Raw genomic sequence first — 16,428 nt, 5'->3', positions numbered from 1 at the left:
TTGGAAACCCGACATAACGGCCTTCATCAGTGCCGCTGCAGAAGGAAAAACGGAAATTGTATGGTAACCGTGTGCGATTAACCATAGCAGAAACCTAATTCATTTTCAGGCTGTGGTGCTTTACCTGTCAGCTACTGTCATGCCATGGTGACCAGAGTAGGCCGCTGACAGTATTTATTTATTTATTTTATTTACATGATACAGCGGACCTTTTGGACCAAGAAAGGAGGGCAAAAGCAAATTACAAGAAATAGTTACAATGCATTGAACAAATAGCAGCGTACGTACATACACATATTTTTAAAATTCATGCATGTAGATAAAAAACCACTCCGATTCGTCCAGGAGACGAAATGCAGCTGGGCAACTCACTTTGTTTTGCTAACATGTGCCCGCGAACATCATGTGGCATTCCTTCCCAGAGGAAGGGCCACGCGAGAAGCTGTCATGGCTATCACTCTTTTTTTCATGCATTATAGGTGAGTATATAGCTCCATATTAGTTTCACAGGAGAAAAAAACTAGCTTTCGTTTCAGACGTCACAGCTATGTCTCCCTTACTATCTTTTTTCCGTCTCTTCAGAGTTATTGTGTTTAGCCTGCGTATTTATCTTCATTCCATGAAATAAATTTTGCTTGTAAGCTTGAACCAATCCTCTTATTTCTTCCTCAAGACTGTCATGCATTTTGCGTTCATAAAACCTTCTCTACCTGTCAAAGCACAGTGGATAAGTGGAACCACAGTAAATATTTAGTTTCTCCTGGTACGCCATTGCAAACTGCACTCAGATATACTATTTATTTTCACTTCATCCTCTTCATAAAGTTGTTTGTTTGTGACATTTTGAAAACGGTGCCTGCAGCAACGCACCAACCATTACCACCAGGAGCTTTAAAAAGTCAGCAGAATAGATTGCATTAACGCGAGTAATTGGAGCTAATTGCCACGTGTTCATGACTAATGAGCAGGAAAAAAACGAGGACAAGACAAGCACAAACTCTGAACTGAACTTTAGTTCGGAGTGAGCGCTTGTGTTGCGCTGTGTCTTCTTCGTCGTCGTCTTTTCGCACTCGTTAAGCATTAACAGCAAATACAATAATCTATTCACACTGTTTATGTGAAAATAAATAAATTTAACACAGTTGTATGCAGAAACGAGTATTAAAGATGCACTGAAGAGGAATCTGAACTTGTCTTTTTGCCGCGGGAACTCGATCTACACGTTCCGAGCTTTCTTAGAAACTTCGATTTATTGCCCTGTGTGGGCGATTTCCGTAATGAAATCGAATTAACGTCCTGCTCCCGCCTTTTTTTTTTAATTCTCCCGCGTACGGTGGCCGGAGTCGACCAACGCGTGGAGCGCCTTTCACCCAGTCCCGTGGCGGTTTGCCGCTGTGCCATCGGCGGAGTAATACGTAGTAGTCCGTAGTAGCAAATAGTCCGCGCGTATATTTATTTCTGCGGGCTTATTTTGCGGCTATATTATGTGCGAATGAAACTATTTATTCATGGAAACCTAAAAACAAAATAAAGCGAAAGCAAAGCCTCCACGGAGCTGGCTGAAAGGCACTCCACGCGTTGGTCGACTCCGCCCACCGTACGCGGATAATTAAAAAAATAAAGGCGGGAGCCGGACGTTAATTCGATTTAATTAGGAAAATCGGCCACACAGGGCAATAAGTCGCAGTTTCCAAGAATGCTAGGAACGTGTAGATCGAGTTCCCGCGGCAAAAAGACAAGTTCAGAATCCTCTTCAGTGCACCTTTAACTATAATCCTGTCTTTCCATCTGTCTTTCTGTGTGGTTTGTGTTAAATTTAGCGCTGTTTTTACTTTTTGTTAGACAGCGCTCCATAAACTAGCCCAGTAAGATGTACTGTTCAACGAACTATAATTCACAGGGCTTCTAAGAAAATAATTTTCATGAGTTATTATGATACTCACGACCTTTCTTCTGTACGAAGTCAACCCTTGAAACAAAAAGCAGAAGCCGAGCGACGCGCGTCGTACTTGACCTTTGAATTGGAAACTTCAGACTGTGCGGTGCGGCTCTCTCTTCAAGCGAGGTACACAAATCGAGTTATGAGTCACTGCATCTAACATCAACGATTCGCCAAACACTGACCCTTTGGGGCAACGCGTAGGGCCGCGCAGACGGAGGCAGTGATCGAAGCGGCTATAGTTTGTACCATTTAGAGAGATGTCGTACCACCGATGAAATGCTAAGGGACTGAATCTTCACGCGGCATCGAGCTTCTAGTTCGCAGATGAACAACTTTCGGACCAGGACTCTTTCAAAACGAAAGAGGGACAGATGACTGCTGTGTATGAGGCACGTCGCAGAGGGAAAACACCGAGGCTTCGAAAGGGCATTCTTGATTTTTAGCAGGTCTGTCCACGCAGGTGCCGCATAACGCACGAGACGATAAGTATCATGTGGAATTCGAAAGATGGAGTTCATGAACGGCGTTTTGTTTGTTTGTTCAGTAAGCGCACAGATACACGTTGTAAACTGCGCACAGCACTGCGAGAGTTCTTACAAACATTTCGATGTTAGCGCTCTGTCGTGAACCTCCAAAAAAAAACATAAAATACTTTGTGCTCGCTAGAGGCACTGCTGAGGCTTTAGCGTGGCAGGAATGGAGTAAACAACAAGCGAAAAAAAAGAGGATGTAGCGGCGAAAATTTGCTGAATTCGTTATTGTAGCATAAATATATTCAAACATAGGCTGAAAAGATGCATTGTTTACAAGGTATACTTCAATTACGAACACTTTTTTTTTATAAGTAACGCACTCCTAGTGGGAGACAGTTGTACTACGAATAACTAGAGAATATGATATATACATGATATACAATTCAAGGAAGCTAAAAGTCACCCAAGTCAGGGAGCACACGTAAGGAACGTTTCTTTTTCAATCTTTTTATGTTGATCAATGGGTAATTTTTAGCTCGAATATTTTATAGCTTAAACATAATAGAATAAAAAATACACAGAAACAGCCACATTCCGCCGGTGGAATCCGAAAAGTCGACCTAAAAACTTCGCGCCTTAGCTCCACCAACTAAGCTGCGGCGAAGTCTTTCCTGCCTTTTGGTTTTGGTGGTATTAATGTTTGCATGTAACCTAACCTTGCCAGTGTTTACCAGCGCCACCCTCGTTCATAGCAGCGGACGCTGTACGTGCTGTAATACCGCCATTGCAACATGCATTGTGATCGAAGGGTGCCGGCAAAATTGTGGGAAAAATCTTTTATGCTAGCTAAGGCATCAAGACTAAAGGAACCGTTAAGCCCTCGTTAGCCGTTAAGCAGTTAAGCCCTCGTTAAGCTATTGCGCTGTAGACGTAAGGAAAACGAGGGGGCTTGCTATGGCATAAGTATTATGAGACACAATAGTCACCTAAAATATGGAGCGTAGGGGAATATTTATTTGTTCAGTCTATGACGTCGATGAGTGCGCAGTTATTAGTGTAATTATTGTAGCGCTGGAAGATACCTGATTAGAAAGTGGGAGGAAAAACAACCACATGCCGCTGGTGGTATCAACCTACAACCTCCGTGTTTCGCACCTGGTACACCGCCAACTGAGCTAAGGGGCGGCTGCGTACTCTTTATAGGGTCATGGAAGGAAACAGACGGGTGCGGCCTGGGTACAGTACCTGCCTTTGGAATAGGATAAAAAAGACTAGCGAGGTGCCTACAGAGAGAAGTTCATATGCATTCACCGCTAGGATGACTACGTGTGTTTTGGAAGCCTGTCTTATTTTGCCCTGTGCCCTGTGTCGTTTTGCCCCGCGACACGGGGCAAAATGGCACATTTTGAAATAGTCATCATCATGATCAGCTTGACTGCACCTCCTCCAGTAAAAGGCCGCTCCCACATCTCTCCAATCAACCCTGTAAGAAATTGCGTGGCTCCGAGATTCGTGCCTCGCTCTTCTTGCACGTGAGGTGGATGCTCTAACTGTACGCCATCGCTGTCCCCTTCAGTAAATACCATTAAATTTTAATTTAATCCCTTTTAGCTAGCCTCCTAAAGTTTTATGGCCGTGAGGCTCGCAAAATAGAGAATAATTGGTCTGTATTTAGTTTTTGATAGCTCTCAATAATATAAAAGTTTCAGTAGAGACACTTGAGACTGTTTACGGGGGAGAACGCGAAAGCATGAAACTGCTGTGTCATGCGACGTTGCAGAATGGCTCTGAGTGATGAGTCATGAGTGTCACTACCAGGCATGACAGAATGTTTGTACAATATACACCTTACAACATGTTTCTTTTGAAGCTGCGAGTCATGCTACGTTGCATGTGCCATGAATATGGCTACGTGTCATGACTATGCATATTTCGCAAAAAGTCTGCTCACCTTACCTTACGTTACTGGTAAAGTATGAGAGAAGCCAACAGCCACAGAAACCAAGGAGCACAGGAGATTTTTTTAAAAAATTAATTTATTTTTTGTGGTGTTGATCAAGTAAGAATATTACTGAATATGTTGTCGCTTAAAGCTAATTGAGGTAGAGCACCGGACGCGTAATTCGGAGGTCGTGGGTTCGGATCCCACCGGCGGCATTTGGTTGTTTTTTCTTCTGTTTTTCTAATCAATTAGCTTTAAGCGACAACATATTCAGTAATATTCTTACTTGATCAACACCACAAAAAATAAATTAATTAAAAAAAAATCCCCTGTGCTCCTTGGTTTCTGTGGCTGTTGGCTTCTCTCATATTTATAACGAGGCCCTCATTCCCCTTCCCTTGTTTGCTTAATTGCTTAGCGAGGGCCTCCGTTCTGGCAGCCTTGACGCCATAGGAAGCATAAGAGGGTTCTCACACAGCTTCCACCCTCGCCGTTCGATGGCGTTCTACGTCACACCAGCGGTAACTCAGGACGTTCCACGTCCGCCGCTTACGAACGTGGGTGGCGCTGATGAACACTCTCAAGGTTAGGTTATTTGTAAACATAAATACCCCCGAAAGCAGAAGGTTTGACAGCCGTCGCCGTAGCTCAGAGGTAGAGCACCGGACGCGTAATTCGGAGGTCGTGGGTTCGGATCCCACCGGCGGCATGTGGTTGTTTTTTCTTCTGTTTTTCTAATCAATTAGCTTTAAGCGACAACATATTCAGTAATATTCTTACTTGATCAACACCACAAAAAATAAATTAATTAAAAAAAAATCTCCTGTGCTCCTTGGTTTCTGTGGCTGTTGGCTTCTCTCATATTTATAACGAGGCCCTCATTCCCCTTCCCTTGTTTGCTTAATTACTGGTAAAGTGTTGATCATGGTAAGTTGCAGAATATTTGAATCTTGCCTATGACTACGCGTCATGAAAACACATACTGTGCAAAACTCTATACCCCTTACATTGTATTACTTGTAAAGTTCTGATTCATGACACGTTGCACAGTGATTCTCATTGATGAGTAAAAACTTTCATAGGTCGTAGTACATTATGTATCACCATTCATGGCTATACATGTTGGCTTACATGTGTAGTGACATAATACACCGTCGGTCTGATATCTACCGAATTTCATGCTTAGGACGGCGGACGCCGGTTGTTGTGGTAATGGGACAGATAATGCATACGCATGAATAAATTCATGGTTCGCAAATTCGCTGCGGGTTCAGCCCCACTCTTCCCTAATACCTAGCACTGAGGCCTCAACAATGTGCACTGAAGCGCCTAATGCACTGGCTAATATAAATGATAAATGTCCAGCGTGATAAATTAGAGATCCATCTTTTTATGTGGTTGCTGCCAATACCGCATGGCGATGAACACAAAAATTAACTACAGTTTTAAATGTTTCAAACTCTCCAGTTTGGTTGCCCATGGCAGTCGAATTCAATAATCTGGTAATGTGGAGCGTGCGATTTATTATGAATCTGAACAGGAATGGCACTTAAAATCGACCATTGCAAAACTTGGAAGCATTGACCCAGCACGTTCCTAATAATGGCGTCATCTACGTATTCATATTTCGTTAGTGCAACGTTGTTAGTACATTGCACAGATAAGGAAAACGAACATTTGAAAATATTGGGATTCGGTAGCATGTCGCTTACAAAGGAACCATGCTTTCTGAGCTGTCTGAGCGCCAAAATACTCGTGACATGGCTTGGTAATATGATAACAATCAAAGCCCATTCATATATAAGATGGGGCGTTCCTTTTCCTTAGAAGGTGTGTTCAAAAATCACGTCCCTTGCCTGATATGAGGCATCGTAATGTAACTCTTATAAATGCGCAGAACGTTCGTACCTAAACAAGTTTTTAAAATGCAACTTCGGCCGCCAGCAAAATCGATACATGAGGCTGGTTTCTCACTCTAGTGTTTTAATATGAAAGTGATAGAAAAAAGACACAAAAACTAGCTTTGCTGCGTTTTTATGGTCTTCTTTCAATAGGCTTCTATTCAAATAATTTCAGGTCCGATCATTTTTTTACAATAATAGTACCGCTGTAACGTTCATGTTCATATGAACATTATTTCCCTTTAGTGCATCTTTAAATACTGACCATCGCGGATGCTAAAGGGCAGTGATTTTCGGTCACTGAGACTGATGCCACTGCTTTGAGTCTAGTCCAGGGCGGCCGCATCTTAGCGCTGAAAATTAGTCACTCGTGTGCATATCAGTGGCTATGACAGAATCTGGGATGGTATAATTTATTCCAGAGTGCGTTCACTATGGCGCCCCAAACAACTACGAGGAGCTGCCGTATATTACCTACGTACCATGTCAGTTTATCCTGCTGTGTGCACAGGCAGCCGCATAGATAGTATTTTTTTTAAACACATTAAGTAGAAACTTTCAACACGTCTCTAATTTCGATGGTTGCCATTATTTTCCTTAGCGAAGGCACGAACTTCATGCTTCTGGAGTCAGAGATCAAAAGCCATATAGTTTAAGTTCACGCGCAGTTTAAGGTCCCGGTCGTCGGGAAAAATAACACGAAGGCGAGTGAAATACCAAACGCCGCCTGAAAGGAAGAATTTCATCTTTAAATAATATGTCACTGTCATGTTGTCCACTGAAAACAACAGAGACAAAAAACGACGTTCGCAGCTACCATACTGCATGCCGATCCCTAAACGTTCCAGTTCCATTGTTTTAATTGTAATGCGCATTTGTCCACCAGAAATGCCAAGACTTATTGAGCGTTAGGACCCGGAGACAGTGCTGCAGCCTACAGCGTTAGTCACTATAGTCACCCCTGCCTTGCCGGTGTCAAATAGGCATTGTTAGCACAGTCACAAGAAATCTTCCGCCAAGAAGAACGAAAAGAATTTAAATTTTACTACATTTGAGACGGTCTTAGGTGCAATACTGCAAAATTATGTTCAAATCCAATGAATGTGAAATAAATTTAGTGTCAATATGAGTTCGGGGTGATTCCTTAATGCATTAAATGGCGAAAAAGTTGAAAAGCGACCTTGTGGCTTTACGGTACTAGATTCAGCTCTTCAAACCAGCAAGGTTAAAATTGGTTAATTCCATTGTTTCACAATTTTACAAACCAAAAAATTCTATCTCAGATAACGGCTGCAAAAAGTGATATGGCCCTGTTAAATGCGTGGTACACAAAGCCGCAGGGACTCTGTGCACGCGTATACACTGCCAAGTTGTCTGTATAAACGAATGCGCTGTAGTTTTTTATAACAGTGTACAAACTCACAATTTTACAAACCAAAAAATTCTATCTCAGATAACGGCTGCAAAAAGTGATATGGCCCTGTTATATGCGTGGTACACAAAGCCGCAGGGACTCTGTGCACGCGTATACACTGCCAAGTTGTCTGTATAAACGAATGCGCTGTAGTTTTTTATAACAGTGTACAAACTGACGTCACCTAATTAAACTCGCAACAAATGTTTCAAGTTGTAATTTTTAATACTAACTGCCACAAGCAAAAAGCAAAACAGGAAACTGCTAGTGGCCAGCTTGCCTGCGCTTCCGAAGTTTGTTATGGGGTGTATAAACGGAAAGAAAACAATTTATTAATCTTACGAAATGACAAACAGCCATGTATAAATTTAATTAAAGGAGTAATTACTCATTGGCATCCACCCAAGCGCAGCCATACGGCTACAAAGGAAAGCTATACAGCTTTCCTTTGTAGCCGTATGGCTGCGGTTGGGTGGATGCCAATGAGTAGTTACTCCCTTATTACAAATTTACTCCACCTTGGGGGATTCCCCTAAACCTTTGACCAATAAATTTAATTCCACAGGGCACGCACAACAGATGTGCCGGAAACGCTTCTTCCTGGCAGTAATATTCTTGTTGCTGTTAACAAGCGACAGAAAAATAAGAGAACAAGCACAAAAAGAAATTATTGCTGGCTGGGCACCCGCCGTGGTGGCTCAGTGGTTAAGGCGCTCTTCTACCGAGCCGGAGAACCGTGTTCGAACCCGACCGCGGCGGCCGCGTTTCGATGGTAACGGAACGTGAAAAGTTGGGAGATTGTTGTCGAAAGGAAAGCTTTTTCCTATTCCTTTCTTTACACCTGCATTAGCATTACCCATACGAGATATCAGTGTTTCTTCGTGCGCAGCACTGCATAGTCGTTCGCAAAATTGTCGTAGCGCTCAAGCGGCGCACCGTAGAGTACACTTGCGTCATTTGTTTGTGGTCTAGAAACAGGAACGCGACCTTAGAATGCATGCCCATTAACATGGATTGTGTTTAGCTCCATATGAATTTAAATGCTGTATTTGGCCCCTAGCGTCTGCTGATTGCCATAAATGCACAACAGAGTGTGCCGCTCGAGCGCTTTAGGAAGGTGTGTGGACTACTGTATGAGGCCTTGAAGCAATGGAATCCTTCCTGTATTATCATCTAACATAATCGCCATGCAGGACATTATATAAGCTTTTATAAGCTCAACTTATTTCTCTACGCATTGAGACGTGTTTTCTGGCACCAAAAGCATTTTTACACATGGCAGCAGCAGAAACCACTTAGCAGAAGCCATGGAGCTCTAGGGAACGATTCAATTTTTTATTTTGTGCTATTGATCAGCGGAAGATTAATCATGCGAATAGTTTATGGCTTAAAGGTAGCCGATTAAGAAGGAGAAGAGCAAACAACCTTATGCCGTCGGTAAGATTCGAACCCACGACCTCCGAATCACGCGTCCAGTGCCCTAGCGGACATGAAAGTATCGGACGCGAGATTCGGAGGTCATGGGCGGTGGTTGTAGTGAGGAACATATATTTAAGCCTATTTACAGCAGAGAGTGGGGACTGGACTTAATGACCAGCCCTTTATGAATTCCAGGATTGATGCCTAGTTCGTTACTCCTGTGGCTTCTGCGGCAGCTCGGGCCCTAGCCATGAAAGCTAGCTGACTCTCTAACGTAGAGCAGCCGAGCAAGGCAGCCTCCCAGCTTTCACAGGTAGGTGAGTGGAAAGGGGGGTAAACAGGGCTAAAGGAGCATGCCCACAAAACGCGGTACACGTCCGAGAATGCGCATCCACAATGCGGGCCCTCCCCGTTAAAAGCCGGATTAAAATTTTGCAGCACTGCCGGGCACAGTACCGTGTTGGTATATAAGCGAAGCAGCCAACGCTCTTCACTTTTGGTGGGTTGTTGGTTGCTACGTAGGTTTTGGTAGGATAAGACCAGCGCAGCATGTGGTTGGTTTCTTGCTCTTTCTAATAAATTGTTTTTAAGCCATAAATGTAATTACACTATCAATTTTCAGTTGAAAAATACCACAGCAAAGCCGACGCGTTTATATTGGATCTTGAGAAGCAGTAGTTTTCCAAAACAACTTCATTTGGCAGAATTTTTCCAGTTTGCATGGGTTCCGATATATTCGCCTCTAAATTGACAGCTAGATCCGCGTAATTGCGCCTACAATGCGGTGACAATTGGCACTAAATTAACTAATGTCCTGGCGCGGCATTCCATCTGCCAACGGAGTAGTGTAACAGGAGAAGTTGATAACGGTTTCTCTTTCACTTTCGGCTAACAAAATGAAAAAAAAAACTGCCGATGCAACAGATGCATAGTAACAGGGAAAGTTTCGCGTCGATTGGTACACACTGCATGCGCAGGTATGCAGTCATTGCTAACTTTTGGGGGAAATATCTCGAAACATAAGTGCTCTAGGCGAATTCTACTAGGTGGGGTAATCTTGAAATACATTACACTCTCTGTGTCCGACATAAATATTCTCGCTACCTGCGATTGCGAAAACCTGGGTGAATATATTTTAGTTAATTAGAATCTAGGTTAATATATTTTAGTTAATTAGGAGCCTGAAAATCACAATCATCATCTCAGATTTCGTGTCCTTGCAGCATGAATTATGTGCATAGGTCAGTTTCATGTACCTCATGATACCTAATTTTAAGAAATCACTAAAGCTTAATTTTAAGCACCCTATATGTGATTATAGTACGATGAGCGCATCTTCCTTTCGCTATGTTCCCTCTGCAAAAAATACCATTAGCCCGAAAGGAAGGAATGTAGTCTGAGAAGAGGGGCGCTTCAAGGATAGCCAAGCATGGTCAATGAATTAGAGACGCAGAGAAGAATGATGGGGCTAAAAATTAACATGCAGAAAACCAAAGTGATGCTCAACAGTCTAGCAAGAGCACAGCAGTTCGCAGTTGGTGGCGAGGTGCTAGAAGTAGTAAGAGAATATGTCTATTTAGGGCAAGTAGTGACCGCTGTCCCGATCATGAGAGGGAAATAACTAGAAGAATGGGGTGATGCGCATATGGCAGGTACTCTCAGATCATGAATGGCAGTTTACCAATATCCCTCAAGAGAAAAGTATACAACAGCTGCATCTTACCGGTACTCACCTATTGGGCAGAAACGTGGAGGCTAACAAAGGGGGTTCAGCTTAAGTTAAGGACAACGCAGCGAGCTATGGAAAGAAAAATGATAGCTGTAATGTTAAGAGATCGGAAGAGGGCGGAGTGGGTGAGGGAACAAACCCGGGTTAATGACATCCTAGTCGAAATTAAGTCGAAGAAATTGCCTTGGGCATGGCATACAATGCGAAGGCAAGATTACCGCTGGTCTTTAAGGGTAACGGAGCGGATTCCAAGAGAAGGAAAGCGTAGCAGGGGGCGGCAGAAAGTTAGGTGGGCGGCAGAGATTAAGAAGTTTGCGGGGATAGGATGGCCGCAACTGGCAAAGGACAGGTTTAATTGGGGAGACCTGTTAGAGGCCTTTGCTCTTCAGTGGGCGTAGTAATGCTGCTGCTGCCGATGATGATATGTATCAGACACGACTGGTAGGTTTTATTGAAGCTGCACCTAAGAACTGATACAGAGTTTCATGTGATTGAAATTAGCAATTTGTTTAGTGTCCCATTTATTACTTTCTTAGCTTCGCGGGATATGAGCGAAGAGCAATCGTTCAGCGTGCAAATTTCAAAGGGTCCTTTTCGAAGCAAAGGGGTCGCTATTACCCTGTGCTGTTCTTAAATAAAGTTTAAAGAACAACATGACCCGCTCAGCGTTCTTTGTAGGCTGAGATCTATAACGCTTTAATTATTTACACTGTAACTTATTCTGAAGGAAAGCCATGCTGTCACAGTTTTAATTTTTTATATATATACATATATAGAAGCCTTCTTGCCTGCTTGCCACTGTCCACCGTAGCAGGTGGCATTTCATTGAATGACTGGCCACGAGAGGTTGCTCAGGAATTGAAACCCGGGTCTAACAAACATCAAGAATGGCAGCGCCTGCCATCTCCAGGGCAGTGCCGCATCACTTAATTTTTTGCATCACTGTGCCAGGAGTGTTCTGAGAACTCCCAGTGATCTGTGAATGTAATGTAGAGAATGACCAATTCCGCATATGTGAGAATTAACCCATTACTGCCAGCCGGAACACTTTCGTCCGTGAACTATGGAACTCGAACGCAGGAACCGAAATCAGAACTGTAGTGTCAGCGCACATAATTCGTATTTTATCTAACTACGCAAATCGCCTGTCTTTTGTTTTTGCCCGCGCCTCCATATGCACATCCAAAGTAGATGAAAGAAAAAGACGTGACAAAAACGCTGACCACATCCGCCGTGGCTCTGCCACCAAGCCTGAGGACATCATCATCATCATCAAGTGACAGCGGTTTCACTGAGCATGAACGCCCAACACATGTTGCGGTGTTTCCTCATTTTAACTTGGCTGCGAATTACCAGAGTTTAGTCAGACCTCTTCTAGTGTTTGTTAATTTAACTTCGCTGTGAATTACCACATAGATCGATAAACCACTGAGGTCGCAAGTAGGATGGCTTCTTCGAACATGAGATGATACTGAGGACGCCACGATCTCCAAGGCGATGCGTGGCGGTTTTCGTAACAGAATATGAGCGCTCAGAAACGAGAAACGAAGCGTAAACAAACGCTTTGAAGCTACAGCAGCATAACGTTCTCATCCTTTGGGGAAGAGCCGAGGAGCGAAGACCATCGTATAAAGTGGCGTGTTCAGCACCTAGTGCAGCACTGGAAGACTGTGCTGTGGAGGAAGGTTTACAGGTCGATGAGGTTTTGCTTGAAACTTGCGTTAATCACCTTGTCGCTGTCCTGGGCGATAGCAGTAAAGTTAAGCGCTACTGACCGGGTGCATACCAGTTTGTTTACTGACAGCGCTCGATGTCCGTCAATGGCAACAGAGCACGGCGAGCTACGCATACGCTGCACGGAGCATGGAGTAGGCCGCAAATATTTTTTTCTGGGTAGTGAATGCATTGGCACCCAAATACGCTTTCCGTTGGTGTTCTATTTCTGGCACCTTATATATTATTTTCAGCATTACTGTATGCGAAAATCTATTGCCAAGAATGGGATCTATGGTATTGGAGATATTAGAAGCTAATACCATTTCATGTATGAGAAACTTCCACAAGACATTCGTCAACACATAACGTTGTTGCCTCTGGTAAGCTCTTGAAAAAGTGTCACTAAGTTCATTTAGAATTGTGGGTGTGGTAAATAATACGTACAAGATCGCCTATTAATCCGAATAAGGGAGTGGAATACTCTGAGCTACTCCGTTTCTCTTTGCTTCCACGTTTCCTGTAAAAAAAGACGCATGGCCAAGGTTGAGGCAGAGCGCCGACAATGATCAAAGTACGGGAAATATCCATCAGGATATGATCCCGGAAAGCCTACTAGAGAAGGTGTGAGTCAGTATGTACCGTAGCTGCAAAGCACGCGATAGGCATGCGGCCAAGGAACCGGTTTTAGTTAGTTTCAAGGTGTCTAAGTGTTTATGTCTTATGCATGCATGATGCTCTGTCCTGAAGTATTTAGTAATATCTAACTTAAGGAATTCGGTATTAGCCTTCTTCAGATACCTGAGTAATATGACGCGCCATATGTCCATGTTCAGTATAGAGACAAAAAATTTCGCTTAAATTTGCAGAAATCAATTTGCACGCATGGAAGGCGACTTTAACAACTTCCTGAACACATTGAAAATGTGTTCCTTCAGCCACAACAACCCACTTCGTTCACGTTCTGAGCTCCCAGGTTAGGAGTGATTCGCGATTATAATACCTTCCCTAACAGTGAATGAACAATATGCAAGGAAGACCATAGCAACCATTCGGTTTCCCCGCTGAGCCAATAAAAACTGTTTTATTAAGAAATCATGCTTAATCTCCTATCCATTGTCATATACTTTACCTTTTGAAAGCTGTTGCATTGTGAAATGGTCAAAACTGGGCGTGAAGCAAGTGCACCAATCTTGATCACCAGTGACAGTTACAAGCCAGCAGGATATATTTTGATCGTCCAGCTTCAAAAAGAAGCACGTAGCAAATATAATTCCAAGTGCGAGAATAGAGGAATTCATTTCTGTAAGTTATTATGCTCCTCGCGACCTTTCATCTGTGCAGAGTCACCACTTAAAAGAAAAGTCGACTTCAGTGACAGGGGCCATTATTTGACATTTCAATTCAAAACTTCTTTTAGAATCAGCCTCGCGGCCATATCCTCTCAGGCAGATGGGCAAGCAAATGTCTTAAGCAAACAAATGTCTAAACATTTGCTTGCTTAAGGAACCTAAGAGCACTGCCTTCTAACACAAAGGCCGTCAGGCACAAAGCACACGAACTCGAAGGCGGAGGCACTGATCCAAGCAGGCTATAGTTTTCATGGACATTAACGGTAACTAAATTCAGAGTGTCGACATTTGTACTTCTGCACCCGGACATGGTTCCCAGCTGGAGACTACAGCTGTCGTGCACTCCTTCCAAGCAACATAGCGGCTGACGACTTATATATGAGCAGCACGTCGTAGAATGAAGAGTTAGTGCTTAAAGTTCACATTCTTTAATTTCAGACAGCCTACCCAAGCAGGCTTCGTATGGCACGCGAGAAAATGTACAGGACTTGGAAATGGAAAAATGGAGAGCGTCAAGTGGGCCCTCCTTGTCTGCACAGAAAGCTCGAACATGCACGTTGTATACGGTACGCGGATACTAAGAGCGCAAGAAAACCGTCGTTTTGAGAAGAATTTGGGTTTCAGAATCACCATTATGCTTTGTAAAGGCTTTGTAAAGGCTTGGCAGGAGTTAACAAGGGACACAAAAGGCAAATATGGCGGTGAAAAGTTGTTTAAAAAGTCTTGTTTTAGCATAACCAAATGAACACACCGATAAAAACGTACAGTCTTTGTCAAAAGTAACCAGGCTGCATGGTTTGCTTCTAGCTTGTATAGTGGAGCCCTTCTGACTTTCCTAAGGATCAAAAGTTGCTGGAAGGTGAGAAGACCCCCAGTCCTTACCTTTAACGACAATTTCAGCTTCAGAGAAGCGGTAAGTGCTCCACTGTATGAGCTAGAAGCAAACCATGCAGCCTGGTTACTTTTGACAAAGACTGTACATTCGCAACGTAACGTAAACGCAGAAACCCAAGCACACGCCAAATACCGAGGAAACAAATTAGGGGGACACTTAAGCTCCCCCTTAAGGGTATGAGGCGACAAATTGAATGCGTTAATGCTCATATATGTGGAAGTGGGCATTCTCGACATTACATTCACAGATCCCCGGGAGTCCTCATACCCCTTATGGCGCATTGATGCAGGGGTTAAGCGATGCGTCACTGCTCTGCGTTGGCAGGTTCTGCCACAGGTAGAACTTATGCGACCCAGGTTGCTCTTCCCTACCAACCACTCGCGGCCAATCAATAATTTAAATGCCACCTGCCACGGTACACAGTTTGTTGACCATCCCGAGGGCAGGCTGTGATAACGTCACAAGGTTAGGTGAACTAGGTGGCCCATTGCCTCCTTGGTTGCTTCACTGGGAATTTTGGGGGGATTTGTTGCTAGCGGTCAGCGATGCCGACGCCGACGACGCCGGATTGTCTGGGACACGAGCTCTTTAAAGGTATAGCGTTAAAAATTGGTATTTCTGAGTAACACGGTCCCAGTGGGTCGCAGGTGCACCCTGCATAAGTTGGAGATTGCAGGATTCGTACCAACTCTAAGCACCAGCGTAGAAAATACGCGTGCCCATTGTACTCCCACACCACTTCCGCGTTACCTTCGGGAAAGTGTTATTAAAGCCACATGTCCCTGTCCACTAAACGGATTATTGTTAGTATTGGTAGCTGAAGGCCTCTGCAGAAAACGAAAATATAAGCACGCTTGAGAGGTAACGAAAATAGAGCAACTAAAGGACAATAAAATGGCAGGGCTTTAACGTAGTTCAACGGAGTAAGACGCTTGAAGGCACTTATGGCAACACAGCCTAAGAGCAACAGCTTGCAAGACCTTATCGTCAGCCGATATCGGCACCCACGCGTGAGGAGGGGGGGTGTTTGGAAGAGGGTGCCCGTTTCGCGCGTTGGAGTAGCAGCTGCACGAGGCCTCCGCGGCTGGCGCTCCTTCAAAAGTCAAAGGTGGAGGCTTCACACATACCCCGGGTTTTTCAGTTTTCCTAGTAAGGCAATGCTTTCTTCCAAGAAGAGGTGCTCAATAATAGCGATGTAGTTGTGATCCTGTACATCGACACCATTTCAAAACAATTATGATAGATCGGAGTGCGCGTGAACTTCAGAAAGGTCGGTTCAGCACCTGTCAAGCTTTCAGCCATGCATATCGATCCCTTCTTTGTCAAACAGTGAAATCGAAATGCATGACAAATCTTGAAAGGGTTATGATTTGTTCATGAATTTTTCCGCGGGGTACTTTGGTGGTTTTAGTATTTCTGTCTGTTGTTGTTTTTTCTTTGCAGTGGAAGCACTAACTTTGACAGAACGACACAGAGACGGCAGGCATAACGACGATACGGAACGAGCGCTTGCTTTTGAACTGCTTTATTTTTCATGCGCGAAAAGGGTTTTGCAATAAAGGAGTAAAAAATAGTGAAACCAGCCAAAAACGAATCAGAACAGTATTAGCACGCTGCAAAGTTACTTGATTTTTTTACTTTCGTAGCT

General features: G+C 43.7%; 1 pseudogene; it reads right to left on the bottom strand.

Annotated features, from left to right (window-relative positions):
* Positions 1-10,860: 10,860 nt before the first annotated feature.
* LOC149331902 (uncharacterized) overlaps positions 10,861-16,428 on the bottom strand; it is a 209,514-nt pseudogene continuing 203,946 nt past the window's right edge.

Source organism: Amblyomma mixtum, chromosome 8 (genome assembly GCF_055824585.1).
Source record: "Amblyomma mixtum isolate Tamu chromosome 8, ASM5582458v1, whole genome shotgun sequence".
Taxonomy (NCBI): Eukaryota; Metazoa; Arthropoda; class Arachnida; order Ixodida; family Ixodidae; genus Amblyomma; species Amblyomma mixtum.
Note: the sequence above shows the minus strand (reverse complement) of the source record. Positions and strands in the feature narration are given on the sequence as shown.